General features: G+C 42.7%; 53 non-coding genes across 53 annotated transcripts; 26 read left to right on the top strand and 27 right to left on the bottom strand.

The window, feature by feature from the left end:
* Nucleotides 1-212: 212 nt before the first annotated feature.
* On the bottom strand, nucleotides 213-283 carry Trnag-gcc (transfer RNA glycine (anticodon GCC)). The gene has a single exon. It is a non-coding gene; the product is annotated as a tRNA-Gly (tRNA).
* Nucleotides 284-612: 329 nt separating this feature from the next.
* On the top strand, nucleotides 613-684 carry Trnag-ucc (transfer RNA glycine (anticodon UCC)). The gene has a single exon. It is a non-coding gene; the product is annotated as a tRNA-Gly (tRNA).
* Nucleotides 685-1,199: 515 nt separating this feature from the next.
* Nucleotides 1,200-1,270, bottom strand: Trnag-gcc (transfer RNA glycine (anticodon GCC)). The gene has a single exon. It is a non-coding gene; the product is annotated as a tRNA-Gly (tRNA).
* A 344-nt stretch (nucleotides 1,271-1,614) lies between these two features.
* Nucleotides 1,615-1,686, top strand: Trnag-ucc (transfer RNA glycine (anticodon UCC)). Its single transcript has one exon. It is a non-coding gene; the product is annotated as a tRNA-Gly (tRNA).
* Nucleotides 1,687-2,201: 515 nt separating this feature from the next.
* Trnag-gcc (transfer RNA glycine (anticodon GCC)) lies at nucleotides 2,202-2,272 on the bottom strand. Its single transcript has one exon. It is a non-coding gene; the product is annotated as a tRNA-Gly (tRNA).
* Nucleotides 2,273-2,601: 329 nt separating this feature from the next.
* Nucleotides 2,602-2,673, top strand: Trnag-ucc (transfer RNA glycine (anticodon UCC)). The gene has a single exon. It is a non-coding gene; the product is annotated as a tRNA-Gly (tRNA).
* Nucleotides 2,674-3,188: 515 nt separating this feature from the next.
* On the bottom strand, nucleotides 3,189-3,259 carry Trnag-gcc (transfer RNA glycine (anticodon GCC)). Its single transcript has one exon. It is a non-coding gene; the product is annotated as a tRNA-Gly (tRNA).
* A 329-nt stretch (nucleotides 3,260-3,588) lies between these two features.
* On the top strand, nucleotides 3,589-3,660 carry Trnag-ucc (transfer RNA glycine (anticodon UCC)). The gene has a single exon. It is a non-coding gene; the product is annotated as a tRNA-Gly (tRNA).
* A 515-nt stretch (nucleotides 3,661-4,175) lies between these two features.
* On the bottom strand, nucleotides 4,176-4,246 carry Trnag-gcc (transfer RNA glycine (anticodon GCC)). The gene has a single exon. It is a non-coding gene; the product is annotated as a tRNA-Gly (tRNA).
* A 329-nt stretch (nucleotides 4,247-4,575) lies between these two features.
* Trnag-ucc (transfer RNA glycine (anticodon UCC)) lies at nucleotides 4,576-4,647 on the top strand. Its single transcript has one exon. It is a non-coding gene; the product is annotated as a tRNA-Gly (tRNA).
* Nucleotides 4,648-5,162: 515 nt separating this feature from the next.
* On the bottom strand, nucleotides 5,163-5,233 carry Trnag-gcc (transfer RNA glycine (anticodon GCC)). The gene has a single exon. It is a non-coding gene; the product is annotated as a tRNA-Gly (tRNA).
* A 329-nt stretch (nucleotides 5,234-5,562) lies between these two features.
* Trnag-ucc (transfer RNA glycine (anticodon UCC)) lies at nucleotides 5,563-5,634 on the top strand. Its single transcript has one exon. It is a non-coding gene; the product is annotated as a tRNA-Gly (tRNA).
* Nucleotides 5,635-6,149: 515 nt separating this feature from the next.
* Trnag-gcc (transfer RNA glycine (anticodon GCC)) lies at nucleotides 6,150-6,220 on the bottom strand. The gene has a single exon. It is a non-coding gene; the product is annotated as a tRNA-Gly (tRNA).
* A 329-nt stretch (nucleotides 6,221-6,549) lies between these two features.
* Nucleotides 6,550-6,621, top strand: Trnag-ucc (transfer RNA glycine (anticodon UCC)). Its single transcript has one exon. It is a non-coding gene; the product is annotated as a tRNA-Gly (tRNA).
* A 515-nt stretch (nucleotides 6,622-7,136) lies between these two features.
* Nucleotides 7,137-7,207, bottom strand: Trnag-gcc (transfer RNA glycine (anticodon GCC)). Its single transcript has one exon. It is a non-coding gene; the product is annotated as a tRNA-Gly (tRNA).
* Nucleotides 7,208-7,536: 329 nt separating this feature from the next.
* Nucleotides 7,537-7,608, top strand: Trnag-ucc (transfer RNA glycine (anticodon UCC)). The gene has a single exon. It is a non-coding gene; the product is annotated as a tRNA-Gly (tRNA).
* A 515-nt stretch (nucleotides 7,609-8,123) lies between these two features.
* Nucleotides 8,124-8,194, bottom strand: Trnag-gcc (transfer RNA glycine (anticodon GCC)). The gene has a single exon. It is a non-coding gene; the product is annotated as a tRNA-Gly (tRNA).
* A 329-nt stretch (nucleotides 8,195-8,523) lies between these two features.
* Nucleotides 8,524-8,595, top strand: Trnag-ucc (transfer RNA glycine (anticodon UCC)). The gene has a single exon. It is a non-coding gene; the product is annotated as a tRNA-Gly (tRNA).
* Nucleotides 8,596-9,110: 515 nt separating this feature from the next.
* Trnag-gcc (transfer RNA glycine (anticodon GCC)) lies at nucleotides 9,111-9,181 on the bottom strand. Its single transcript has one exon. It is a non-coding gene; the product is annotated as a tRNA-Gly (tRNA).
* A 329-nt stretch (nucleotides 9,182-9,510) lies between these two features.
* Trnag-ucc (transfer RNA glycine (anticodon UCC)) lies at nucleotides 9,511-9,582 on the top strand. Its single transcript has one exon. It is a non-coding gene; the product is annotated as a tRNA-Gly (tRNA).
* Nucleotides 9,583-10,097: 515 nt separating this feature from the next.
* Trnag-gcc (transfer RNA glycine (anticodon GCC)) lies at nucleotides 10,098-10,168 on the bottom strand. Its single transcript has one exon. It is a non-coding gene; the product is annotated as a tRNA-Gly (tRNA).
* A 329-nt stretch (nucleotides 10,169-10,497) lies between these two features.
* Trnag-ucc (transfer RNA glycine (anticodon UCC)) lies at nucleotides 10,498-10,569 on the top strand. Its single transcript has one exon. It is a non-coding gene; the product is annotated as a tRNA-Gly (tRNA).
* Nucleotides 10,570-11,084: 515 nt separating this feature from the next.
* On the bottom strand, nucleotides 11,085-11,155 carry Trnag-gcc (transfer RNA glycine (anticodon GCC)). The gene has a single exon. It is a non-coding gene; the product is annotated as a tRNA-Gly (tRNA).
* A 329-nt stretch (nucleotides 11,156-11,484) lies between these two features.
* Nucleotides 11,485-11,556, top strand: Trnag-ucc (transfer RNA glycine (anticodon UCC)). Its single transcript has one exon. It is a non-coding gene; the product is annotated as a tRNA-Gly (tRNA).
* A 515-nt stretch (nucleotides 11,557-12,071) lies between these two features.
* On the bottom strand, nucleotides 12,072-12,142 carry Trnag-gcc (transfer RNA glycine (anticodon GCC)). The gene has a single exon. It is a non-coding gene; the product is annotated as a tRNA-Gly (tRNA).
* Nucleotides 12,143-12,471: 329 nt separating this feature from the next.
* Trnag-ucc (transfer RNA glycine (anticodon UCC)) lies at nucleotides 12,472-12,543 on the top strand. The gene has a single exon. It is a non-coding gene; the product is annotated as a tRNA-Gly (tRNA).
* A 515-nt stretch (nucleotides 12,544-13,058) lies between these two features.
* Trnag-gcc (transfer RNA glycine (anticodon GCC)) lies at nucleotides 13,059-13,129 on the bottom strand. The gene has a single exon. It is a non-coding gene; the product is annotated as a tRNA-Gly (tRNA).
* Nucleotides 13,130-13,458: 329 nt separating this feature from the next.
* Trnag-ucc (transfer RNA glycine (anticodon UCC)) lies at nucleotides 13,459-13,530 on the top strand. Its single transcript has one exon. It is a non-coding gene; the product is annotated as a tRNA-Gly (tRNA).
* Nucleotides 13,531-14,045: 515 nt separating this feature from the next.
* On the bottom strand, nucleotides 14,046-14,116 carry Trnag-gcc (transfer RNA glycine (anticodon GCC)). Its single transcript has one exon. It is a non-coding gene; the product is annotated as a tRNA-Gly (tRNA).
* A 329-nt stretch (nucleotides 14,117-14,445) lies between these two features.
* Trnag-ucc (transfer RNA glycine (anticodon UCC)) lies at nucleotides 14,446-14,517 on the top strand. The gene has a single exon. It is a non-coding gene; the product is annotated as a tRNA-Gly (tRNA).
* A 515-nt stretch (nucleotides 14,518-15,032) lies between these two features.
* On the bottom strand, nucleotides 15,033-15,103 carry Trnag-gcc (transfer RNA glycine (anticodon GCC)). Its single transcript has one exon. It is a non-coding gene; the product is annotated as a tRNA-Gly (tRNA).
* A 329-nt stretch (nucleotides 15,104-15,432) lies between these two features.
* Trnag-ucc (transfer RNA glycine (anticodon UCC)) lies at nucleotides 15,433-15,504 on the top strand. Its single transcript has one exon. It is a non-coding gene; the product is annotated as a tRNA-Gly (tRNA).
* Nucleotides 15,505-16,019: 515 nt separating this feature from the next.
* Nucleotides 16,020-16,090, bottom strand: Trnag-gcc (transfer RNA glycine (anticodon GCC)). The gene has a single exon. It is a non-coding gene; the product is annotated as a tRNA-Gly (tRNA).
* Nucleotides 16,091-16,419: 329 nt separating this feature from the next.
* Nucleotides 16,420-16,491, top strand: Trnag-ucc (transfer RNA glycine (anticodon UCC)). The gene has a single exon. It is a non-coding gene; the product is annotated as a tRNA-Gly (tRNA).
* Nucleotides 16,492-17,006: 515 nt separating this feature from the next.
* Nucleotides 17,007-17,077, bottom strand: Trnag-gcc (transfer RNA glycine (anticodon GCC)). The gene has a single exon. It is a non-coding gene; the product is annotated as a tRNA-Gly (tRNA).
* A 329-nt stretch (nucleotides 17,078-17,406) lies between these two features.
* Trnag-ucc (transfer RNA glycine (anticodon UCC)) lies at nucleotides 17,407-17,478 on the top strand. Its single transcript has one exon. It is a non-coding gene; the product is annotated as a tRNA-Gly (tRNA).
* A 515-nt stretch (nucleotides 17,479-17,993) lies between these two features.
* Nucleotides 17,994-18,064, bottom strand: Trnag-gcc (transfer RNA glycine (anticodon GCC)). The gene has a single exon. It is a non-coding gene; the product is annotated as a tRNA-Gly (tRNA).
* A 329-nt stretch (nucleotides 18,065-18,393) lies between these two features.
* On the top strand, nucleotides 18,394-18,465 carry Trnag-ucc (transfer RNA glycine (anticodon UCC)). The gene has a single exon. It is a non-coding gene; the product is annotated as a tRNA-Gly (tRNA).
* Nucleotides 18,466-18,980: 515 nt separating this feature from the next.
* Trnag-gcc (transfer RNA glycine (anticodon GCC)) lies at nucleotides 18,981-19,051 on the bottom strand. Its single transcript has one exon. It is a non-coding gene; the product is annotated as a tRNA-Gly (tRNA).
* A 329-nt stretch (nucleotides 19,052-19,380) lies between these two features.
* Nucleotides 19,381-19,452, top strand: Trnag-ucc (transfer RNA glycine (anticodon UCC)). The gene has a single exon. It is a non-coding gene; the product is annotated as a tRNA-Gly (tRNA).
* Nucleotides 19,453-19,967: 515 nt separating this feature from the next.
* On the bottom strand, nucleotides 19,968-20,038 carry Trnag-gcc (transfer RNA glycine (anticodon GCC)). The gene has a single exon. It is a non-coding gene; the product is annotated as a tRNA-Gly (tRNA).
* Nucleotides 20,039-20,367: 329 nt separating this feature from the next.
* On the top strand, nucleotides 20,368-20,439 carry Trnag-ucc (transfer RNA glycine (anticodon UCC)). The gene has a single exon. It is a non-coding gene; the product is annotated as a tRNA-Gly (tRNA).
* Nucleotides 20,440-20,954: 515 nt separating this feature from the next.
* Trnag-gcc (transfer RNA glycine (anticodon GCC)) lies at nucleotides 20,955-21,025 on the bottom strand. The gene has a single exon. It is a non-coding gene; the product is annotated as a tRNA-Gly (tRNA).
* A 329-nt stretch (nucleotides 21,026-21,354) lies between these two features.
* On the top strand, nucleotides 21,355-21,426 carry Trnag-ucc (transfer RNA glycine (anticodon UCC)). Its single transcript has one exon. It is a non-coding gene; the product is annotated as a tRNA-Gly (tRNA).
* A 515-nt stretch (nucleotides 21,427-21,941) lies between these two features.
* On the bottom strand, nucleotides 21,942-22,012 carry Trnag-gcc (transfer RNA glycine (anticodon GCC)). Its single transcript has one exon. It is a non-coding gene; the product is annotated as a tRNA-Gly (tRNA).
* A 329-nt stretch (nucleotides 22,013-22,341) lies between these two features.
* On the top strand, nucleotides 22,342-22,413 carry Trnag-ucc (transfer RNA glycine (anticodon UCC)). The gene has a single exon. It is a non-coding gene; the product is annotated as a tRNA-Gly (tRNA).
* A 515-nt stretch (nucleotides 22,414-22,928) lies between these two features.
* Trnag-gcc (transfer RNA glycine (anticodon GCC)) lies at nucleotides 22,929-22,999 on the bottom strand. Its single transcript has one exon. It is a non-coding gene; the product is annotated as a tRNA-Gly (tRNA).
* Nucleotides 23,000-23,328: 329 nt separating this feature from the next.
* On the top strand, nucleotides 23,329-23,400 carry Trnag-ucc (transfer RNA glycine (anticodon UCC)). Its single transcript has one exon. It is a non-coding gene; the product is annotated as a tRNA-Gly (tRNA).
* A 515-nt stretch (nucleotides 23,401-23,915) lies between these two features.
* On the bottom strand, nucleotides 23,916-23,986 carry Trnag-gcc (transfer RNA glycine (anticodon GCC)). The gene has a single exon. It is a non-coding gene; the product is annotated as a tRNA-Gly (tRNA).
* A 329-nt stretch (nucleotides 23,987-24,315) lies between these two features.
* On the top strand, nucleotides 24,316-24,387 carry Trnag-ucc (transfer RNA glycine (anticodon UCC)). The gene has a single exon. It is a non-coding gene; the product is annotated as a tRNA-Gly (tRNA).
* A 515-nt stretch (nucleotides 24,388-24,902) lies between these two features.
* Trnag-gcc (transfer RNA glycine (anticodon GCC)) lies at nucleotides 24,903-24,973 on the bottom strand. The gene has a single exon. It is a non-coding gene; the product is annotated as a tRNA-Gly (tRNA).
* Nucleotides 24,974-25,302: 329 nt separating this feature from the next.
* Nucleotides 25,303-25,374, top strand: Trnag-ucc (transfer RNA glycine (anticodon UCC)). The gene has a single exon. It is a non-coding gene; the product is annotated as a tRNA-Gly (tRNA).
* Nucleotides 25,375-25,889: 515 nt separating this feature from the next.
* On the bottom strand, nucleotides 25,890-25,960 carry Trnag-gcc (transfer RNA glycine (anticodon GCC)). The gene has a single exon. It is a non-coding gene; the product is annotated as a tRNA-Gly (tRNA).
* Between the last annotated feature and the right edge of the window lie 217 nt (nucleotides 25,961-26,177).

Below are 26,177 nucleotides of genomic sequence, written 5' to 3'. Positions count from 1 at the left end.
CAAATAGAGTCATGTAAATGCATACGTATTATCATTCCAACAGGCAGATGACTATTTTGGGACCCGTTTGTGACCTCACAATGGCACGACGTCATAGAAACGTGACATCACTGACAACAATCGCATTGCGTCACAGACTGAACACAGCTTTCTGGAGACGCGCTTTTTGAGAGTGTCTATTCCTTTTGTTGGCAAGAGGCACAAAAACAATGTGCATCGACCGGGAATCGAACCCGGGTCACCCGCGTGGCAGGCGAGTATTCTACCACTAGACCACCGATGCTTCACACTCACCGCCTCGTTTCTAAGCTTCTCACTCCTTAGGCAAGAAAGAAGCTGAAAAGAAGGAAGTATTCAAGTGACGTATACATTTGCTCCATATGGATGCAACTGCAGTGTCATATGCATTTAAATAGAATTATTTTTTTCCACTACACTGTACATTGCAGACCCGTGGCGCATATCAAGTCAAGAATACATTTAAACATTTTTTTTATAGTAAAAATGATTTTGCGACGTAAGCAATTTCGTTTAAAGGCGTGCCTCCAGGCATGGTCAATCAATCAGAGAAATTCATTAAGTTGTCTTTACCGGCTATGCACCACATGGACAGCGTCGGTGGTGTAAAGGTTAGCATGGTTGCCTTCCAAGCAGTCGATCCGGGTTCGATTCCCGGCCGACGCATCTTTTTATTTCAGTAGGGACTGGGATTGAGAAATGTAACTTCACAGTCCGTCGGTGAAAAGTACAAATGGCACCCTCCAATGATAAATACGCACCGTGTTGGTGTGTATACATTCTGTTGACACTTTCTATTTCTTTTCAATCACGCTATTAAATGAAATATTGTGAGTAATCGAACGTAGAACTAGCCATATTATTGCTTAATTGATAGCCCGACACTGTCAATGTAGTTTGCAGATAAGCACCGATTCATGTACAGAACAATGCTAAAATTCACAGCACATCCCACCCTTAGAAGTCCTTCAAATAGAGTCATGTAAATGCATACGTATTATCATTCCAACAGGCAGATGACTATTTTGGGACCCGTTTGTGACCTCACAATGGCACGACGTCATAGAAACGTGACATCACTGACAACAATCGCATTGCGTCACAGACTGAACACAGCTTTCTGGAGACGCGCTTTTTGAGAGTGTCTATTCCTTTTGTTGGCAAGAGGCACAAAAACAATGTGCATCGACCGGGAATCGAACCCGGGTCACCCGCGTGGCAGGCGAGTATTCTACCACTAGACCACCGATGCTTCACACTCACCGCCTCGTTTCTAAGCTTCTCACTCCTTAGGCAAGAAAGAAGCTGAAAAGAAAGAAGCTGAAAAGAAGGAAGTATTCAAGTGACGTATACATTTGCTCCATATGGATGCAACTGCAGTGTCATATGCATTTAAATAGAATTATTTTTTTCCACTACACTGTACATTGCAGACCCGTGGCGCATATCAAGTCAAGAATACATTTAAACATTTTTTTTATAGTAAAAATGATTTTGCGACGTAAGCAATTTCGTTTAAAGGCGTGCCTCCAGGCATGGTCAATCAATCAGAGAAATTCATTAAGTTGTCTTTACCGGCTATGCACCACATGGACAGCGTCGGTGGTGTAAAGGTTAGCATGGTTGCCTTCCAAGCAGTCGATCCGGGTTCGATTCCCGGCCGACGCATCTTTTTATTTCAGTAGGGACTGGGATTGAGAAATGTAACTTCACAGTCCGTCGGTGAAAAGTACAAATGGCACCCTCCAATGATAAATACGCACCGTGTTGGTGTGTATACATTCTGTTGACACTTTCTATTTCTTTTCAATCACGCTATTAAATGAAATATTGTGAGTAATCGAACGTAGAACTAGCCATATTATTGCTTAATTGATAGCCCGACACTGTCAATGTAGTTTGCAGATAAGCACCGATTCATGTACAGAACAATGCTAAAATTCACAGCACATCCCACCCTTAGAAGTCCTTCAAATAGAGTCATGTAAATGCATACGTATTATCATTCCAACAGGCAGATGACTATTTTGGGACCCGTTTGTGACCTCACAATGGCACGACGTCATAGAAACGTGACATCACTGACAACAATCGCATTGCGTCACAGACTGAACACAGCTTTCTGGAGACGCGCTTTTTGAGAGTGTCTATTCCTTTTGTTGGCAAGAGGCACAAAAACAATGTGCATCGACCGGGAATCGAACCCGGGTCACCCGCGTGGCAGGCGAGTATTCTACCACTAGACCACCGATGCTTCACACTCACCGCCTCGTTTCTAAGCTTCTCACTCCTTAGGCAAGAAAGAAGCTGAAAAGAAGGAAGTATTCAAGTGACGTATACATTTGCTCCATATGGATGCAACTGCAGTGTCATATGCATTTAAATAGAATTATTTTTTTCCACTACACTGTACATTGCAGACCCGTGGCGCATATCAAGTCAAGAATACATTTAAACATTTTTTTTATAGTAAAAATGATTTTGCGACGTAAGCAATTTCGTTTAAAGGCGTGCCTCCAGGCATGGTCAATCAATCAGAGAAATTCATTAAGTTGTCTTTACCGGCTATGCACCACATGGACAGCGTCGGTGGTGTAAAGGTTAGCATGGTTGCCTTCCAAGCAGTCGATCCGGGTTCGATTCCCGGCCGACGCATCTTTTTATTTCAGTAGGGACTGGGATTGAGAAATGTAACTTCACAGTCCGTCGGTGAAAAGTACAAATGGCACCCTCCAATGATAAATACGCACCGTGTTGGTGTGTATACATTCTGTTGACACTTTCTATTTCTTTTCAATCACGCTATTAAATGAAATATTGTGAGTAATCGAACGTAGAACTAGCCATATTATTGCTTAATTGATAGCCCGACACTGTCAATGTAGTTTGCAGATAAGCACCGATTCATGTACAGAACAATGCTAAAATTCACAGCACATCCCACCCTTAGAAGTCCTTCAAATAGAGTCATGTAAATGCATACGTATTATCATTCCAACAGGCAGATGACTATTTTGGGACCCGTTTGTGACCTCACAATGGCACGACGTCATAGAAACGTGACATCACTGACAACAATCGCATTGCGTCACAGACTGAACACAGCTTTCTGGAGACGCGCTTTTTGAGAGTGTCTATTCCTTTTGTTGGCAAGAGGCACAAAAACAATGTGCATCGACCGGGAATCGAACCCGGGTCACCCGCGTGGCAGGCGAGTATTCTACCACTAGACCACCGATGCTTCACACTCACCGCCTCGTTTCTAAGCTTCTCACTCCTTAGGCAAGAAAGAAGCTGAAAAGAAGGAAGTATTCAAGTGACGTATACATTTGCTCCATATGGATGCAACTGCAGTGTCATATGCATTTAAATAGAATTATTTTTTTCCACTACACTGTACATTGCAGACCCGTGGCGCATATCAAGTCAAGAATACATTTAAACATTTTTTTTATAGTAAAAATGATTTTGCGACGTAAGCAATTTCGTTTAAAGGCGTGCCTCCAGGCATGGTCAATCAATCAGAGAAATTCATTAAGTTGTCTTTACCGGCTATGCACCACATGGACAGCGTCGGTGGTGTAAAGGTTAGCATGGTTGCCTTCCAAGCAGTCGATCCGGGTTCGATTCCCGGCCGACGCATCTTTTTATTTCAGTAGGGACTGGGATTGAGAAATGTAACTTCACAGTCCGTCGGTGAAAAGTACAAATGGCACCCTCCAATGATAAATACGCACCGTGTTGGTGTGTATACATTCTGTTGACACTTTCTATTTCTTTTCAATCACGCTATCAAATGAAATATTGTGAGTAATCGAACGTAGAACTAGCCATATTATTGCTTAATTGATAGCCCGACACTGTCAATGTAGTTTGCAGATAAGCACCGATTCATGTACAGAACAATGCTAAAATTCACAGCACATCCCACCCTTAGAAGTCCTTCAAATAGAGTCATGTAAATGCATACGTATTATCATTCCAACAGGCAGATGACTATTTTGGGACCCGTTTGTGACCTCACAATGGCACGACGTCATAGAAACGTGACATCACTGACAACAATCGCATTGCGTCACAGACTGAACACAGCTTTCTGGAGACGCGCTTTTTGAGAGTGTCTATTCCTTTTGTTGGCAAGAGGCACAAAAACAATGTGCATCGACCGGGAATCGAACCCGGGTCACCCGCGTGGCAGGCGAGTATTCTACCACTAGACCACCGATGCTTCACACTCACCGCCTCGTTTCTAAGCTTCTCACTCCTTAGGCAAGAAAGAAGCTGAAAAGAAGGAAGTATTCAAGTGACGTATACATTTGCTCCATATGGATGCAACTGCAGTGTCATATGCATTTAAATAGAATTATTTTTTTCCACTACACTGTACATTGCAGACCCGTGGCGCATATCAAGTCAAGAATACATTTAAACATTTTTTTTATAGTAAAAATGATTTTGCGACGTAAGCAATTTCGTTTAAAGGCGTGCCTCCAGGCATGGTCAATCAATCAGAGAAATTCATTAAGTTGTCTTTACCGGCTATGCACCACATGGACAGCGTCGGTGGTGTAAAGGTTAGCATGGTTGCCTTCCAAGCAGTCGATCCGGGTTCGATTCCCGGCCGACGCATCTTTTTATTTCAGTAGGGACTGGGATTGAGAAATGTAACTTCACAGTCCGTCGGTGAAAAGTACAAATGGCACCCTCCAATGATAAATACGCACCGTGTTGGTGTGTATACATTCTGTTGACACTTTCTATTTCTTTTCAATCACGCTATTAAATGAAATATTGTGAGTAATCGAACGTAGAACTAGCCATATTATTGCTTAATTGATAGCCCGACACTGTCAATGTAGTTTGCAGATAAGCACCGATTCATGTACAGAACAATGCTAAAATTCACAGCACATCCCACCCTTAGAAGTCCTTCAAATAGAGTCATGTAAATGCATACGTATTATCATTCCAACAGGCAGATGACTATTTTGGGACCCGTTTGTGACCTCACAATGGCACGACGTCATAGAAACGTGACATCACTGACAACAATCGCATTGCGTCACAGACTGAACACAGCTTTCTGGAGACGCGCTTTTTGAGAGTGTCTATTCCTTTTGTTGGCAAGAGGCACAAAAACAATGTGCATCGACCGGGAATCGAACCCGGGTCACCCGCGTGGCAGGCGAGTATTCTACCACTAGACCACCGATGCTTCACACTCACCGCCTCGTTTCTAAGCTTCTCACTCCTTAGGCAAGAAAGAAGCTGAAAAGAAGGAAGTATTCAAGTGACGTATACATTTGCTCCATATGGATGCAACTGCAGTGTCATATGCATTTAAATAGAATTATTTTTTTCCACTACACTGTACATTGCAGACCCGTGGCGCATATCAAGTCAAGAATACATTTAAACATTTTTTTTATAGTAAAAATGATTTTGCGACGTAAGCAATTTCGTTTAAAGGCGTGCCTCCAGGCATGGTCAATCAATCAGAGAAATTCATTAAGTTGTCTTTACCGGCTATGCACCACATGGACAGCGTCGGTGGTGTAAAGGTTAGCATGGTTGCCTTCCAAGCAGTCGATCCGGGTTCGATTCCCGGCCGACGCATCTTTTTATTTCAGTAGGGACTGGGATTGAGAAATGTAACTTCACAGTCCGTCGGTGAAAAGTACAAATGGCACCCTCCAATGATAAATACGCACCGTGTTGGTGTGTATACATTCTGTTGACACTTTCTATTTCTTTTCAATCACGCTATTAAATGAAATATTGTGAGTAATCGAACGTAGAACTAGCCATATTATTGCTTAATTGATAGCCCGACACTGTCAATGTAGTTTGCAGATAAGCACCGATTCATGTACAGAACAATGCTAAAATTCACAGCACATCCCACCCTTAGAAGTCCTTCAAATAGAGTCATGTAAATGCATACGTATTATCATTCCAACAGGCAGATGACTATTTTGGGACCCGTTTGTGACCTCACAATGGCACGACGTCATAGAAACGTGACATCACTGACAACAATCGCATTGCGTCACAGACTGAACACAGCTTTCTGGAGACGCGCTTTTTGAGAGTGTCTATTCCTTTTGTTGGCAAGAGGCACAAAAACAATGTGCATCGACCGGGAATCGAACCCGGGTCACCCGCGTGGCAGGCGAGTATTCTACCACTAGACCACCGATGCTTCACACTCACCGCCTCGTTTCTAAGCTTCTCACTCCTTAGGCAAGAAAGAAGCTGAAAAGAAGGAAGTATTCAAGTGACGTATACATTTGCTCCATATGGATGCAACTGCAGTGTCATATGCATTTAAATAGAATTATTTTTTTCCACTACACTGTACATTGCAGACCCGTGGCGCATATCAAGTCAAGAATACATTTAAACATTTTTTTTATAGTAAAAATGATTTTGCGACGTAAGCAATTTCGTTTAAAGGCGTGCCTCCAGGCATGGTCAATCAATCAGAGAAATTCATTAAGTTGTCTTTACCGGCTATGCACCACATGGACAGCGTCGGTGGTGTAAAGGTTAGCATGGTTGCCTTCCAAGCAGTCGATCCGGGTTCGATTCCCGGCCGACGCATCTTTTTATTTCAGTAGGGACTGGGATTGAGAAATGTAACTTCACAGTCCGTCGGTGAAAAGTACAAATGGCACCCTCCAATGATAAATACGCACCGTGTTGGTGTGTATACATTCTGTTGACACTTTCTATTTCTTTTCAATCACGCTATTAAATGAAATATTGTGAGTAATCGAACGTAGAACTAGCCATATTATTGCTTAATTGATAGCCCGACACTGTCAATGTAGTTTGCAGATAAGCACCGATTCATGTACAGAACAATGCTAAAATTCACAGCACATCCCACCCTTAGAAGTCCTTCAAATAGAGTCATGTAAATGCATACGTATTATCATTCCAACAGGCAGATGACTATTTTGGGACCCGTTTGTGACCTCACAATGGCACGACGTCATAGAAACGTGACATCACTGACAACAATCGCATTGCGTCACAGACTGAACACAGCTTTCTGGAGACGCGCTTTTTGAGAGTGTCTATTCCTTTTGTTGGCAAGAGGCACAAAAACAATGTGCATCGACCGGGAATCGAACCCGGGTCACCCGCGTGGCAGGCGAGTATTCTACCACTAGACCACCGATGCTTCACACTCACCGCCTCGTTTCTAAGCTTCTCACTCCTTAGGCAAGAAAGAAGCTGAAAAGAAGGAAGTATTCAAGTGACGTATACATTTGCTCCATATGGATGCAACTGCAGTGTCATATGCATTTAAATAGAATTATTTTTTTCCACTACACTGTACATTGCAGACCCGTGGCGCATATCAAGTCAAGAATACATTTAAACATTTTTTTTATAGTAAAAATGATTTTGCGACGTAAGCAATTTCGTTTAAAGGCGTGCCTCCAGGCATGGTCAATCAATCAGAGAAATTCATTAAGTTGTCTTTACCGGCTATGCACCACATGGACAGCGTCGGTGGTGTAAAGGTTAGCATGGTTGCCTTCCAAGCAGTCGATCCGGGTTCGATTCCCGGCCGACGCATCTTTTTATTTCAGTAGGGACTGGGATTGAGAAATGTAACTTCACAGTCCGTCGGTGAAAAGTACAAATGGCACCCTCCAATGATAAATACGCACCGTGTTGGTGTGTATACATTCTGTTGACACTTTCTATTTCTTTTCAATCACGCTATTAAATGAAATATTGTGAGTAATCGAACGTAGAACTAGCCATATTATTGCTTAATTGATAGCCCGACACTGTCAATGTAGTTTGCAGATAAGCACCGATTCATGTACAGAACAATGCTAAAATTCACAGCACATCCCACCCTTAGAAGTCCTTCAAATAGAGTCATGTAAATGCATACGTATTATCATTCCAACAGGCAGATGACTATTTTGGGACCCGTTTGTGACCTCACAATGGCACGACGTCATAGAAACGTGACATCACTGACAACAATCGCATTGCGTCACAGACTGAACACAGCTTTCTGGAGACGCGCTTTTTGAGAGTGTCTATTCCTTTTGTTGGCAAGAGGCACAAAAACAATGTGCATCGACCGGGAATCGAACCCGGGTCACCCGCGTGGCAGGCGAGTATTCTACCACTAGACCACCGATGCTTCACACTCACCGCCTCGTTTCTAAGCTTCTCACTCCTTAGGCAAGAAAGAAGCTGAAAAGAAGGAAGTATTCAAGTGACGTATACATTTGCTCCATATGGATGCAACTGCAGTGTCATATGCATTTAAATAGAATTATTTTTTTCCACTACACTGTACATTGCAGACCCGTGGCGCATATCAAGTCAAGAATACATTTAAACATTTTTTTTATAGTAAAAATGATTTTGCGACGTAAGCAATTTCGTTTAAAGGCGTGCCTCCAGGCATGGTCAATCAATCAGAGAAATTCATTAAGTTGTCTTTACCGGCTATGCACCACATGGACAGCGTCGGTGGTGTAAAGGTTAGCATGGTTGCCTTCCAAGCAGTCGATCCGGGTTCGATTCCCGGCCGACGCATCTTTTTATTTCAGTAGGGACTGGGATTGAGAAATGTAACTTCACAGTCCGTCGGTGAAAAGTACAAATGGCACCCTCCAATGATAAATACGCACCGTGTTGGTGTGTATACATTCTGTTGACACTTTCTATTTCTTTTCAATCACGCTATTAAATGAAATATTGTGAGTAATCGAACGTAGAACTAGCCATATTATTGCTTAATTGATAGCCCGACACTGTCAATGTAGTTTGCAGATAAGCACCGATTCATGTACAGAACAATGCTAAAATTCACAGCACATCCCACCCTTAGAAGTCCTTCAAATAGAGTCATGTAAATGCATACGTATTATCATTCCAACAGGCAGATGACTATTTTGGGACCCGTTTGTGACCTCACAATGGCACGACGTCATAGAAACGTGACATCACTGACAACAATCGCATTGCGTCACAGACTGAACACAGCTTTCTGGAGACGCGCTTTTTGAGAGTGTCTATTCCTTTTGTTGGCAAGAGGCACAAAAACAATGTGCATCGACCGGGAATCGAACCCGGGTCACCCGCGTGGCAGGCGAGTATTCTACCACTAGACCACCGATGCTTCACACTCACCGCCTCGTTTCTAAGCTTCTCACTCCTTAGGCAAGAAAGAAGCTGAAAAGAAGGAAGTATTCAAGTGACGTATACATTTGCTCCATATGGATGCAACTGCAGTGTCATATGCATTTAAATAGAATTATTTTTTTCCACTACACTGTACATTGCAGACCCGTGGCGCATATCAAGTCAAGAATACATTTAAACATTTTTTTTATAGTAAAAATGATTTTGCGACGTAAGCAATTTCGTTTAAAGGCGTGCCTCCAGGCATGGTCAATCAATCAGAGAAATTCATTAAGTTGTCTTTACCGGCTATGCACCACATGGACAGCGTCGGTGGTGTAAAGGTTAGCATGGTTGCCTTCCAAGCAGTCGATCCGGGTTCGATTCCCGGCCGACGCATCTTTTTATTTCAGTAGGGACTGGGATTGAGAAATGTAACTTCACAGTCCGTCGGTGAAAAGTACAAATGGCACCCTCCAATGATAAATACGCACCGTGTTGGTGTGTATACATTCTGTTGACACTTTCTATTTCTTTTCAATCACGCTATTAAATGAAATATTGTGAGTAATCGAACGTAGAACTAGCCATATTATTGCTTAATTGATAGCCCGACACTGTCAATGTAGTTTGCAGATAAGCACCGATTCATGTACAGAACAATGCTAAAATTCACAGCACATCCCACCCTTAGAAGTCCTTCAAATAGAGTCATGTAAATGCATACGTATTATCATTCCAACAGGCAGATGACTATTTTGGGACCCGTTTGTGACCTCACAATGGCACGACGTCATAGAAACGTGACATCACTGACAACAATCGCATTGCGTCACAGACTGAACACAGCTTTCTGGAGACGCGCTTTTTGAGAGTGTCTATTCCTTTTGTTGGCAAGAGGCACAAAAACAATGTGCATCGACCGGGAATCGAACCCGGGTCACCCGCGTGGCAGGCGAGTATTCTACCACTAGACCACCGATGCTTCACACTCACCGCCTCGTTTCTAAGCTTCTCACTCCTTAGGCAAGAAAGAAGCTGAAAAGAAGGAAGTATTCAAGTGACGTATACATTTGCTCCATATGGATGCAACTGCAGTGTCATATGCATTTAAATAGAATTATTTTTTTCCACTACACTGTACATTGCAGACCCGTGGCGCATATCAAGTCAAGAATACATTTAAACATTTTTTTTATAGTAAAAATGACTTTGCGACGTAAGCAATTTCGTTTAAAGGCGTGCCTCCAGGCATGGTCAATCAATCAGAGAAATTCATTAAGTTGTCTTTACCGGCTATGCACCACATGGACAGCGTCGGTGGTGTAAAGGTTAGCATGGTTGCCTTCCAAGCAGTCGATCCGGGTTCGATTCCCGGCCGACGCATCTTTTTATTTCAGTAGGGACTGGGATTGAGAAATGTAACTTCACAGTCCGTCGGTGAAAAGTACAAATGGCACCCTCCAATGATAAATACGCACCGTGTTGGTGTGTATACATTCTGTTGACACTTTCTATTTCTTTTCAATCACGCTATTAAATGAAATATTGTGAGTAATCGAACGTAGAACTAGCCATATTATTGCTTAATTGATAGCCCGACACTGTCAATGTAGTTTGCAGATAAGCACCGATTCATGTACAGAACAATGCTAAAATTCACAGCACATCCCACCCTTAGAAGTCCTTCAAATAGAGTCATGTAAATGCATACGTATTATCATTCCAACAGGCAGATGACTATTTTGGGACCCGTTTGTGACCTCACAATGGCACGACGTCATAGAAACGTGACATCACTGACAACAATCGCATTGCGTCACAGACTGAACACAGCTTTCTGGAGACGCGCTTTTTGAGAGTGTCTATTCCTTTTGTTGGCAAGAGGCACAAAAACAATGTGCATCGACCGGGAATCGAACCCGGGTCACCCGCGTGGCAGGCGAGTATTCTACCACTAGACCACCGATGCTTCACACTCACCGCCTCGTTTCTAAGCTTCTCACTCCTTAGGCAAGAAAGAAGCTGAAAAGAAGGAAGTATTCAAGTGACGTATACATTTGCTCCATATGGATGCAACTGCAGTGTCATATGCATTTAAATAGAATTATTTTTTTCCACTACACTGTACATTGCAGACCCGTGGCGCATATCAAGTCAAGAATACATTTAAACATTTTTTTTATAGTAAAAATGATTTTGCGACGTAAGCAATTTCGTTTAAAGGCGTGCCTCCAGGCATGGTCAATCAATCAGAGAAATTCATTAAGTTGTCTTTACCGGCTATGCACCACATGGACAGCGTCGGTGGTGTAAAGGTTAGCATGGTTGCCTTCCAAGCAGTCGATCCGGGTTCGATTCCCGGCCGACGCATCTTTTTATTTCAGTAGGGACTGGGATTGAGAAATGTAACTTCACAGTCCGTCGGTGAAAAGTACAAATGGCACCCTCCAATGATAAATACGCACCGTGTTGGTGTGTATACATTCTGTTGACACTTTCTATTTCTTTTCAATCACGCTATTAAATGAAATATTGTGAGTAATCGAACGTAGAACTAGCCATATTATTGCTTAATTGATAGCCCGACACTGTCAATGTAGTTTGCAGATAAGCACCGATTCATGTACAGAACAATGCTAAAATTCACAGCACATCCCACCCTTAGAAGTCCTTCAAATAGAGTCATGTAAATGCATACGTATTATCATTCCAACAGGCAGATGACTATTTTGGGACCCGTTTGTGACCTCACAATGGCACGACGTCATAGAAACGTGACATCACTGACAACAATCGCATTGCGTCACAGACTGAACACAGCTTTCTGGAGACGCGCTTTTTGAGAGTGTCTATTCCTTTTGTTGGCAAGAGGCACAAAAACAATGTGCATCGACCGGGAATCGAACCCGGGTCACCCGCGTGGCAGGCGAGTATTCTACCACTAGACCACCGATGCTTCACACTCACCGCCTCGTTTCTAAGCTTCTCACTCCTTAGGCAAGAAAGAAGCTGAAAAGAAGGAAGTATTCAAGTGACGTATACATTTGCTCCATATGGATGCAACTGCAGTGTCATATGCATTTAAATAGAATTATTTTTTTCCACTACACTGTACATTGCAGACCCGTGGCGCATATCAAGTCAAGAATACATTTAAACATTTTTTTTATAGTAAAAATGACTTTGCGACGTAAGCAATTTCGTTTAAAGGCGTGCCTCCAGGCATGGTCAATCAATCAGAGAAATTCATTAAGTTGTCTTTACCGGCTATGCACCACATGGACAGCGTCGGTGGTGTAAAGGTTAGCATGGTTGCCTTCCAAGCAGTCGATCCGGGTTCGATTCCCGGCCGACGCATCTTTTTATTTCAGTAGGGACTGGGATTGAGAAATGTAACTTCACAGTCCGTCGGTGAAAAGTACAAATGGCACCCTCCAATGATAAATACGCACCGTGTTGGTGTGTATACATTCTGTTGACACTTTCTATTTCTTTTCAATCACGCTATTAAATGAAATATTGTGAGTAATCGAACGTAGAACTAGCCATATTATTGCTTAATTGATAGCCCGACACTGTCAATGTAGTTTGCAGATAAGCACCGATTCATGTACAGAACAATGCTAAAATTCACAGCACATCCCACCCTTAGAAGTCCTTCAAATAGAGTCATGTAAATGCATACGTATTATCATTCCAACAGGCAGATGACTATTTTGGGACCCGTTTGTGACCTCACAATGGCACGACGTCATAGAAACGTGACATCACTGACAACAATCGCATTGCGTCACAGACTGAACACAGCTTTCTGGAGACGCGCTTTTTGAGAGTGTCTATTCCTTTTGTTGGCAAGAGGCACAAAAACAATGTGCATCGACCGGGAATCGAACCCGGGTCACCCGCGTGGCAGGCGAGTATTCTACCACTAGACCACCGATGCTTCACACTCACCGCCTCGTTTCTAAGCTTCTCACTCCTTAGGCAAGAAAGAAGCTGAAAAGAAGGAAGTATTCAAGTGACGTATACATTTGCTCCATATGGATGCAACTGCAGTGTCATATGCATTTAAATAGAATTATTTTTTTCCACTACACTGTACATTGCAGACCCGTGGCGCATATCAAGTCAAGAATACATTTAAACATTTTTTTTATAGTAAAAATGATTTTGCGACGTAAGCAATTTCGTTTAAAGGCGTGCCTCCAGGCATGGTCAATCAATCAGAGAAATTCATTAAGTTGTCTTTACCGGCTATGCACCACATGGACAGCGTCGGTGGTGTAAAGGTTAGCATGGTTGCCTTCCAAGCAGTCGATCCGGGTTCGATTCCCGGCCGACGCATCTTTTTATTTCAGTAGGGACTGGGATTGAGAAATGTAACTTCACAGTCCGTCGGTGAAAAGTACAAATGGCACCCTCCAATGATAAATACGCACCGTGTTGGTGTGTATACATTCTGTTGACACTTTCTATTTCTTTTCAATCACGCTATTAAATGAAATATTGTGAGTAATCGAACGTAGAACTAGCCATATTATTGCTTAATTGATAGCCCGACACTGTCAATGTAGTTTGCAGATAAGCACCGATTCATGTACAGAACAATGCTAAAATTCACAGCACATCCCACCCTTAGAAGTCCTTCAAATAGAGTCATGTAAATGCATACGTATTATCATTCCAACAGGCAGATGACTATTTTGGGACCCGTTTGTGACCTCACAATGGCACGACGTCATAGAAACGTGACATCACTGACAACAATCGCATTGCGTCACAGACTGAACACAGCTTTCTGGAGACGCGCTTTTTGAGAGTGTCTATTCCTTTTGTTGGCAAGAGGCACAAAAACAATGTGCATCGACCGGGAATCGAACCCGGGTCACCCGCGTGGCAGGCGAGTATTCTACCACTAGACCACCGATGCTTCACACTCACCGCCTCGTTTCTAAGCTTCTCACTCCTTAGGCAAGAAAGAAGCTGAAAAGAAGGAAGTATTCAAGTGACGTATACATTTGCTCCATATGGATGCAACTGCAGTGTCATATGCATTTAAATAGAATTATTTTTTTCCACTACACTGTACATTGCAGACCCGTGGCGCATATCAAGTCAAGAATACATTTAAACATTTTTTTTATAGTAAAAATGATTTTGCGACGTAAGCAATTTCGTTTAAAGGCGTGCCTCCAGGCATGGTCAATCAATCAGAGAAATTCATTAAGTTGTCTTTACCGGCTATGCACCACATGGACAGCGTCGGTGGTGTAAAGGTTAGCATGGTTGCCTTCCAAGCAGTCGATCCGGGTTCGATTCCCGGCCGACGCATCTTTTTATTTCAGTAGGGACTGGGATTGAGAAATGTAACTTCACAGTCCGTCGGTGAAAAGTACAAATGGCACCCTCCAATGATAAATACGCACCGTGTTGGTGTGTATACATTCTGTTGACACTTTCTATTTCTTTTCAATCACGCTATTAAATGAAATATTGTGAGTAATCGAACGTAGAACTAGCCATATTATTGCTTAATTGATAGCCCGACACTGTCAATGTAGTTTGCAGATAAGCACCGATTCATGTACAGAACAATGCTAAAATTCACAGCACATCCCACCCTTAGAAGTCCTTCAAATAGAGTCATGTAAATGCATACGTATTATCATTCCAACAGGCAGATGACTATTTTGGGACCCGTTTGTGACCTCACAATGGCACGACGTCATAGAAACGTGACATCACTGACAACAATCGCATTGCGTCACAGACTGAACACAGCTTTCTGGAGACGCGCTTTTTGAGAGTGTCTATTCCTTTTGTTGGCAAGAGGCACAAAAACAATGTGCATCGACCGGGAATCGAACCCGGGTCACCCGCGTGGCAGGCGAGTATTCTACCACTAGACCACCGATGCTTCACACTCACCGCCTCGTTTCTAAGCTTCTCACTCCTTAGGCAAGAAAGAAGCTGAAAAGAAGGAAGTATTCAAGTGACGTATACATTTGCTCCATATGGATGCAACTGCAGTGTCATATGCATTTAAATAGAATTATTTTTTTCCACTACACTGTACATTGCAGACCCGTGGCGCATATCAAGTCAAGAATACATTTAAACATTTTTTTTATAGTAAAAATGACTTTGCGACGTAAGCAATTTCGTTTAAAGGCGTGCCTCCAGGCATGGTCAATCAATCAGAGAAATTCATTAAGTTGTCTTTACCGGCTATGCACCACATGGACAGCGTCGGTGGTGTAAAGGTTAGCATGGTTGCCTTCCAAGCAGTCGATCCGGGTTCGATTCCCGGCCGACGCATCTTTTTATTTCAGTAGGGACTGGGATTGAGAAATGTAACTTCACAGTCCGTCGGTGAAAAGTACAAATGGCACCCTCCAATGATAAATACGCACCGTGTTGGTGTGTATACATTCTGTTGACACTTTCTATTTCTTTTCAATCACGCTATTAAATGAAATATTGTGAGTAATCGAACGTAGAACTAGCCATATTATTGCTTAATTGATAGCCCGACACTGTCAATGTAGTTTGCAGATAAGCACCGATTCATGTACAGAACAATGCTAAAATTCACAGCACATCCCACCCTTAGAAGTCCTTCAAATAGAGTCATGTAAATGCATACGTATTATCATTCCAACAGGCAGATGACTATTTTGGGACCCGTTTGTGACCTCACAATGGCACGACGTCATAGAAACGTGACATCACTGACAACAATCGCATTGCGTCACAGACTGAACACAGCTTTCTGGAGACGCGCTTTTTGAGAGTGTCTATTCCTTTTGTTGGCAAGAGGCACAAAAACAATGTGCATCGACCGGGAATCGAACCCGGGTCACCCGCGTGGCAGGCGAGTATTCTACCACTAGACCACCGATGCTTCACACTCACCGCCTCGTTTCTAAGCTTCTCACTCCTTAGGCAAGAAAGAAGCTGAAAAGAAGGAAGTATTCAAGTGACGTATACATTTGCTCCATATGGATGCAACTGCAGTGTCATATGCATTTAAATAGAATTATTTTTTTCCACTACACTGTACATTGCAGACCCGTGGCGCATATCAAGTCAAGAATACATTTAAACATTTTTTTTATAGTAAAAATGATTTTGCGACGTAAGCAATTTCGTTTAAAGGCGTGCCTCCAGGCATGGTCAATCAATCAGAGAAATTCATTAAGTTGTCTTTACCGGCTATGCACCACATGGACAGCGTCGGTGGTGTAAAGGTTAGCATGGTTGCCTTCCAAGCAGTCGATCCGGGTTCGATTCCCGGCCGACGCATCTTTTTATTTCAGTAGGGACTGGGATTGAGAAATGTAACTTCACAGTCCGTCGGTGAAAAGTACAAATGGCACCCTCCAATGATAAATACGCACCGTGTTGGTGTGTATACATTCTGTTGACACTTTCTATTTCTTTTCAATCACGCTATTAAATGAAATATTGTGAGTAATCGAACGTAGAACTAGCCATATTATTGCTTAATTGATAGCCCGACACTGTCAATGTAGTTTGCAGATAAGCACCGATTCATGTACAGAACAATGCTAAAATTCACAGCACATCCCACCCTTAGAAGTCCTTCAAATAGAGTCATGTAAATGCATACGTATTATCATTCCAACAGGCAGATGACTATTTTGGGACCCGTTTGTGACCTCACAATGGCACGACGTCATAGAAACGTGACATCACTGACAACAATCGCATTGCGTCACAGACTGAACACAGCTTTCTGGAGACGCGCTTTTTGAGAGTGTCTATTCCTTTTGTTGGCAAGAGGCACAAAAACAATGTGCATCGACCGGGAATCGAACCCGGGTCACCCGCGTGGCAGGCGAGTATTCTACCACTAGACCACCGATGCTTCACACTCACCGCCTCGTTTCTAAGCTTCTCACTCCTTAGGCAAGAAAGAAGCTGAAAAGAAGGAAGTATTCAAGTGACGTATACATTTGCTCCATATGGATGCAACTGCAGTGTCATATGCATTTAAATAGAATTATTTTTTTCCACTACACTGTACATTGCAGACCCGTGGCGCATATCAAGTCAAGAATACATTTAAACATTTTTTTTATAGTAAAAATGATTTTGCGACGTAAGCAATTTCGTTTAAAGGCGTGCCTCCAGGCATGGTCAATCAATCAGAGAAATTCATTAAGTTGTCTTTACCGGCTATGCACCACATGGACAGCGTCGGTGGTGTAAAGGTTAGCATGGTTGCCTTCCAAGCAGTCGATCCGGGTTCGATTCCCGGCCGACGCATCTTTTTATTTCAGTAGGGACTGGGATTGAGAAATGTAACTTCACAGTCCGTCGGTGAAAAGTACAAATGGCACCCTCCAATGATAAATACGCACCGTGTTGGTGTGTATACATTCTGTTGACACTTTCTATTTCTTTTCAATCACGCTATTAAATGAAATATTGTGAGTAATCGAACGTAGAACTAGCCATATTATTGCTTAATTGATAGCCCGACACTGTCAATGTAGTTTGCAGATAAGCACCGATTCATGTACAGAACAATGCTAAAATTCACAGCACATCCCACCCTTAGAAGTCCTTCAAATAGAGTCATGTAAATGCATACGTATTATCATTCCAACAGGCAGATGACTATTTTGGGACCCGTTTGTGACCTCACAATGGCACGACGTCATAGAAACGTGACATCACTGACAACAATCGCATTGCGTCACAGACTGAACACAGCTTTCTGGAGACGCGCTTTTTGAGAGTGTCTATTCCTTTTGTTGGCAAGAGGCACAAAAACAATGTGCATCGACCGGGAATCGAACCCGGGTCACCCGCGTGGCAGGCGAGTATTCTACCACTAGACCACCGATGCTTCACACTCACCGCCTCGTTTCTAAGCTTCTCACTCCTTAGGCAAGAAAGAAGCTGAAAAGAAGGAAGTATTCAAGTGACGTATACATTTGCTCCATATGGATGCAACTGCAGTGTCATATGCATTTAAATAGAATTATTTTTTTCCACTACACTGTACATTGCAGACCCGTGGCGCATATCAAGTCAAGAATACATTTAAACATTTTTTTTATAGTAAAAATGATTTTGCGACGTAAGCAATTTCGTTTAAAGGCGTGCCTCCAGGCATGGTCAATCAATCAGAGAAATTCATTAAGTTGTCTTTACCGGCTATGCACCACATGGACAGCGTCGGTGGTGTAAAGGTTAGCATGGTTGCCTTCCAAGCAGTCGATCCGGGTTCGATTCCCGGCCGACGCATCTTTTTATTTCAGTAGGGACTGGGATTGAGAAATGTAACTTCACAGTCCGTCGGTGAAAAGTACAAATGGCACCCTCCAATGATAAATACGCACCGTGTTGGTGTGTATACATTCTGTTGACACTTTCTATTTCTTTTCAATCACGCTATTAAATGAAATATTGTGAGTAATCGAACGTAGAACTAGCCATATTATTGCTTAATTGATAGCCCGACACTGTCAATGTAGTTTGCAGATAAGCACCGATTCATGTACAGAACAATGCTAAAATTCACAGCACATCCCACCCTTCGAAGTCCTTCAAATAGAGTCATGTAAATGCATACGTATTATCATTCCAACAGGCAGATGACTATTTTGGGACCCGTTTGTGACCTCACAATGGCACGACGTCATAGAAACGTGACATCACTGACAACAATCGCATTGCGTCACAGACTGAACACAGCTTTCTGGAGACGCGCTTTTTGAGAGTGTCTATTCCTTTTGTTGGCAAGAGGCACAAAAACAATGTGCATCGACCGGGAATCGAACCCGGGTCACCCGCGTGGCAGGCGAGTATTCTACCACTAGACCACCGATGCTTCACACTCACCGCCTCGTTTCTAAGCTTCTCACTCCTTAGGCAAGAAAGAAGCTGAAAAGAAGGAAGTATTCAAGTGACGTATACATTTGCTCCATATGGATGCAACTGCAGTGTCATATGCATTTAAATAGAATTATTTTTTTCCACTACACTGTACATTGCAGACCCGTGGCGCATATCAAGTCAAGAATACATTTAAACATTTTTTTTATAGTAAAAATGATTTTGCGACGTAAGCAATTTCGTTTAAAGGCGTGCCTCCAGGCATGGTCAATCAATCAGAGAAATTCATTAAGTTGTCTTTACCGGCTATGCACCACATGGACAGCGTCGGTGGTGTAAAGGTTAGCATGGTTGCCTTCCAAGCAGTCGATCCGGGTTCGATTCCCGGCCGACGCATCTTTTTATTTCAGTAGGGACTGGGATTGAGAAATGTAACTTCACAGTCCGTCGGTGAAAAGTACAAATGGCACCCTCCAATGATAAATACGCACCGTGTTGGTGTGTATACATTCTGTTGACACTTTCTATTTCTTTTCAATCACGCTATTAAATGAAATATTGTGAGTAATCGAACGTAGAACTAGCCATATTATTGCTTAATTGATAGCCCGACACTGTCAATGTAGTTTGCAGATAAGCACCGATTCATGTACAGAACAATGCTAAAATTCACAGCACATCCCACCCTTAGAAGTCCTTCAAATAGAGTCATGTAAATGCATACGTATTATCATTCCAACAGGCAGATGACTATTTTGGGACCCGTTTGTGACCTCACAATGGCACGACGTCATAGAAACGTGACATCACTGACAACAATCGCATTGCGTCACAGACTGAACACAGCTTTCTGGAGACGCGCTTTTTGAGAGTGTCTATTCCTTTTGTTGGCAAGAGGCACAAAAACAATGTGCATCGACCGGGAATCGAACCCGGGTCACCCGCGTGGCAGGCGAGTATTCTACCACTAGACCACCGATGCTTCACACTCACCGCCTCGTTTCTAAGCTTCTCACTCCTTAGGCAAGAAAGAAGCTGAAAAGAAGGAAGTATTCAAGTGACGAATACATTTGCTCCATATGGATGCAACTGCAGTGTCATATGCATTTAAATAGAATTATTTTTTTCCACTACACTGTACATTGCAGACCCGTGGCGCATATCAAGTCAAGAATACATTTAAACATTTTTTTTATAGTAAAAATGATTTTGCGACGTAAGCAATTTCGTTTAAAGGCGTGCCTCCAGGCATGGTCAATCAATCAGAGAAATTCATTAAGTTGTCTTTACCGGCTATGCACCACATGGACAGCGTCGGTGGTGTAAAGGTTAGCATGGTTGCCTTCCAAGCAGTCGATCCGGGTTCGATTCCCGGCCGACGCATCTTTTTATTTCAGTAGGGACTGGGATTGAGAAATGTAACTTCACAGTCCGTCGGTGAAAAGTACAAATGGCACCCTCCAATGATAAATACGCACCGTGTTGGTGTGTATACATTCTGTTGACACTTTCTATTTCTTTTCAATCACGCTATTAAATGAAATATTGTGAGTAATCGAACGTAGAACTAGCCATATTATTGCTTAATTGATAGCCCGACACTGTCAATGTAGTTTGCAGATAAGCACCGATTCATGTACAGAACAATGCTAAAATTCACAGCACATCCCACCCTTAGAAGTCCTTCAAATAGAGTCATGTAAATGCATACGTATTATCATTCCAACAGGCAGATGACTATTTTGGGACCCGTTTGTGACCTCACAATGGCACGACGTCATAGAAACGTGACATCACTGACAACAATCGCATTGCGTCACAGACTGAACACAGCTTTCTGGAGACGCGCTTTTTGAGAGTGTCTATTCCTTTTGTTGGCAAGAGGCACAAAAACAATGTGCATCGACCGGGAATCGAACCCGGGTCACCCGCGTGGCAGGCGAGTATTCTACCACTAGACCACCGATGCTTCACACTCACCGCCTCGTTTCTAAGCTTCTCACTCCTTAGGCAAGAAAGAAGCTGAAAAGAAGGAAGTATTCAAGTGACGTATACATTTGCTCCATATGGATGCAACTGCAGTGTCATATGCATTTAAATAGAATTATTTTTTTCCACTACACTGTACATTGCAGACCCGTGGCGCATATCAAGTCAAGAATACATTTAAACATTTTTTTTATAGTAAAAATGATTTTGCGACGTAAGCAATTTCGTTTAAAGGCGTGCCTCCAGGCATGGTCAATCAATCAGAGAAATTCATTAAGTTGTCTTTACCGGCTATGCACCACATGGACAGCGTCGGTGGTGTAAAGGTTAGCATGGTTGCCTTCCAAGCAGTCGATCCGGGTTCGATTCCCGGCCGACGCATCTTTTTATTTCAGTAGGGACTGGGATTGAGAAATGTAACTTCACAGTCCGTCGGTGAAAAGTACAAATGGCACCCTCCAATGATAAATACGCACCGTGTTGGTGTGTATACATTCTGTTGACACTTTCTATTTCTTTTCAATCACGCTATTAAATGAAATATTGTGAGTAATCGAACGTAGAACTAGCCATATTATTGCTTAATTGATAGCCCGACACTGTCAATGTAGTTTGCAGATAAGCACCGATTCATGTACAGAACAATGCTAAAATTCACAGCACATCCCACCCTTAGAAGTCCTTCAAATAGAGTCATGTAAATGCATACGTATTATCATTCCAACAGGCAGATGACTATTTTGGGACCCGTTTGTGACCTCACAATGGCACGACGTCATAGAAACGTGACATCACTGACAACAATCGCATTGCGTCACAGACTGAACACAGCTTTCTGGAGACGCGCTTTTTGAGAGTGTCTATTCCTTTTGTTGGCAAGAGGCACAAAAACAATGTGCATCGACCGGGAATCGAACCCGGGTCACCCGCGTGGCAGGCGAGTATTCTACCACTAGACCACCGATGCTTCACACTCACCGCCTCGTTTCTAAGCTTCTCACTCCTTAGGCAAGAAAGAAGCTGAAAAGAAGGAAGTATTCAAGTGACGTATACATTTGCTCCATATGGATGCAACTGCAGTGTCATATGCATTTAAATAGAATTATTTTTTTCCACTACACTGTACATTGCAGACCCGTGGCGCATATCAAGTCAAGAATACATTTAAACATTTTTTTTATAGTAAAAATGATTTTGCGACGTAAGCAATTTCGTTTAAAGGCGTGCCTCCAGGCATGGTCAATCAATCAGAGAAATTCATTAAGTTGTCTTTACCGGCTATGCACCACATGGACAGCGTCGGTGGTGTAAAGGTTAGCATGGTTGCCTTCCAAGCAGTCGATCCGGGTTCGATTCCCGGCCGACGCATCTTTTTATTTCAGTAGGGACTGGGATTGAGAAATGTAACTTCACAGTCCGTCGGTGAAAAGTACAAATGGCACCCTCCAATGATAAATACGCACCGTGTTGGTGTGTATACATTCTGTTGACACTTTCTATTTCTTTTCAATCACGCTATTAAATGAAATATTGTGAGTAATCGAACGTAGAACTAGCCCTATTATTGCTTAATTGATAGCCCGACACTGTCAATGTAGTTTGCAGATAAGCACCGATTCATGTACAGAACAATGCTAAAATTCACAGCACATCCCACCCTTAGAAGTCCTTCAAATAGAGTCATGTAAATGCATACGTATTATCATTCCAACAGGCAGATGACTATTTTGGGACCCGTTTGTGACCTCACAATGGCACGACGTCATAGAAACGTGACATCACTGACAACAATCGCATTGCGTCACAGACTGAACACAGCTTTCTGGAGACGCGCTTTTTGAGAGTGTCTATTCCTTTTGTTGGCAAGAGGCACAAAAACAATGTGCATCGACCGGGAATCGAACCCGGGTCACCCGCGTGGCAGGCGAGTATTCTACCACTAGACCACCGATGCTTCACACTCACCGCCTCGTTTCTAAGCTTCTCACTCCTTAGGCAAGAAAGAAGCTGAAAAGAAGGAAGTATTCAAGTGACGTATACATTTGCTCCATATGGATGCAACTGCAGTGTCATATGCATTTAAATAGAATTATTTTTTTCCACTACACTGTACATTGCAGACCCGTGGCGCATATCAAGTCAAGAATACATTTAAACATTTTTTTTATAGTAAAAATGATTTTGCGACGTAAGCAATTTCGTTTAAAGGCGTGCCTCCAGGCATGGTCAATCAATCAGAGAAATTCATTAAGTTGTCTTTACCGGCTATGCACCACATGGACAGCGTCGGTGGTGTAAAGGTTAGCATGGTTGCCTTCCAAGCAGTCGATCCGGGTTCGATTCCCGGCCGACGCATCTTTTTATTTCAGTAGGGACTGGGATTGAGAAATGTAACTTCACAGTCCGTCGGTGAAAAGTACAAATGGCACCCTCCAATGATAAATACGCACCGTGTTGGTGTGTATACATTCTGTTGACACTTTCTATTTCTTTTCAATCACGCTATTAAATGAAATATTGTGAGTAATCGAACGTAGAACTAGCCATATTATTGCTTAATTGATAGCCCGACACTGTCAATGTAGTTTGCAGATAAGCACCGATTCATGTACAGAACAATGCTAAAATTCACAGCACATCCCACCCTTAGAAGTCCTTCAAATAGAGTCATGTAAATGCATACGTATTATCATTCCAACAGGCAGATGACTATTTTGGGACCCGTTTGTGACCTCACAATGGCACGACGTCATAGAAACGTGACATCACTGACAACAATCGCATTGCGTCACAGACTGAACACAGCTTTCTGGAGACGCGCTTTTTGAGAGTGTCTATTCCTTTTGTTGGCAAGAGGCACAAAAACAATGTGCATCGACCGGGAATCGAACCCGGGTCACCCGCGTGGCAGGCGAGTATTCTACCACTAGACCACCGATGCTTCACACTCACCGCCTCGTTTCTAAGCTTCTCACTCCTTAGGCAAGAAAGAAGCTGAAAAGAAGGAAGTATTCAAGTGACGTATACATTTGCTCCATATGGATGCAACTGCAGTGTCATATGCATTTAAATAGAATTATTTTTTTCCACTACACTGTACATTGCAGACCCGTGGCGCATATCAAGTCAAGAATACATTTAAACATTTTTTTTATAGTAAAAATGATTTTGCGACGTAAGCAATTTCGTTTAAAGGCGTGCCTCCAGGCATGGTCAATCAATCAGAGAAATTCATTAAGTTGTCTTTACCGGCTATGCACCACATGGACAGCGTCGGTGGTGTAAAGGTTAGCATGGTTGCCTTCCAAGCAGTCGATCCGGGTTCGATTCCCGGCCGACGCATCTTTTTATTTCAGTAGGGACTGGGATTGAGAAATGTAACTTCACAGTCCGTCGGTGAAAAGTACAAATGGCACCCTCCAATGATAAATACGCACCGTGTTGGTGTGTATACATTCTGTTGACACTTTCTATTTCTTTTCAATCACGCTATTAAATGAAATATTGTGAGTAATCGAACGTAGAACTAGCCCTATTATTGCTTAATTGATAGCCCGACACTGTCAATGTAGTTTGCAGATAAGCACCGATTCATGTACAGAACAATGCTAAAATTCACAGCACATCCCACCCTTAGAAGTCCTTCAAATAGAGTCATGTAAATGCATACGTATTATCATTCCAACAGGCAGATGACTATTTTGGGACCCGTTTGTGACCTCACAATGGCACGACGTCATAGAAACGTGACATCACTGACAACAATCGCATTGCGTCACAGACTGAACACAGCTTTCTGGAGACGCGCTTTTTGAGAGTGTCTATTCCTTTTGTTGGCAAGAGGCACAAAAACAATGTGCATCGACCGGGAATCGAACCCGGGTCACCCGCGTGGCAGGCGAGTATTCTACCACTAGACCACCGATGCTTCACACTCACCGCCTCGTTTCTAAGCTTCTCACTCCTTAGGCAAGAAAGAAGCTGAAAAGAAGGAAGTATTCAAGTGACGTATACATTTGCTCCATATGGATGCAACTGCAGTGTCATATGCATTTAAATAGAATTATTTTTTTCCACTACACTGTACATTGCAGACCCGTGGCGCATATCAAGTCAAGAATACATTTAAACATTTTTTTTATAGTAAAAATGATTTTGCGACGTAAGCAATTTCGTTTAAAGGCGTGCCTCCAGGCATGGTCAATCAATCAGAGAAATTCATTAAGTTGTCTTTACCGGCTATGCACCACATGGACAGCGTCGGTGGTGTAAAGGTTAGCATGGTTGCCTTCCAAGCAGTCGATCCGGGTTCGATTCCCGGCCGACGCATCTTTTTATTTCAGTAGGGACTGGGATTGAGAAATGTAACTTCACAGTCCGTCGGTGAAAAGTACAAATGGCACCCTCCAATGATAAATACGCACCGTGTTGGTGTGTATACATTCTGTTGACACTTTCTATTTCTTTTCAATCACGCTATTAAATGAAATATTGTGAGTAATCGAACGTAGAACTAGCCCTATTATTGCTTAATTGATAGCCCGACACTGTCAATGTAGTTTGCAGATAAGCACCGATTCATGTACAGAACAATGCTAAAATTCACAGCACATCCCACCCTTAGAAGTCCTTCAAATAGAGTCATGTAAATGCATACGTATTATCATTCCAACAGGCAGATGACTATTTTGGGACCCGTTTGTGACCTCACAATGGCACGACGTCATAGAAACGTGACATCACTGACAACAATCGCATTGCGTCACAGACTGAACACAGCTTTCTGGAGACGCGCTTTTTGAGAGTGTCTATTCCTTTTGTTGGCAAGAGGCACAAAAACAATGTGCATCGACCGGGAATCGAACCCGGGTCACCCGCGTGGCAGGCGAGTATTCTACCACTAGACCACCGATGCTTCACACTCACCGCCTCGTTTCTAAGCTTCTCACTCCTTAGGCAAGAAAGAAGCTGAAAAGAAGGAAGTATTCAAGTGACGTATACATTTGCTCCATATGGATGCAACTGCAGTGTCATATGCATTTAAATAGAATTATTTTTTTCCACTACACTGTACATTGCAGACCCGTGGCGCATATCAAGTCAAGAATACATTTAAACATTTTTTTTATAGT

Source organism: Haliotis cracherodii, unplaced genomic scaffold (assembly GCF_022045235.1).
Source record: "Haliotis cracherodii isolate W230 unplaced genomic scaffold, xgHalCrac1.p SCAF_3, whole genome shotgun sequence".
NCBI classification, from domain to species: Eukaryota; Metazoa; Mollusca; class Gastropoda; order Lepetellida; family Haliotidae; genus Haliotis; species Haliotis cracherodii.
The sequence above is the reverse complement of the archived record's forward strand: the minus strand, read 5'-3'. Positions and strand labels throughout refer to the sequence as shown.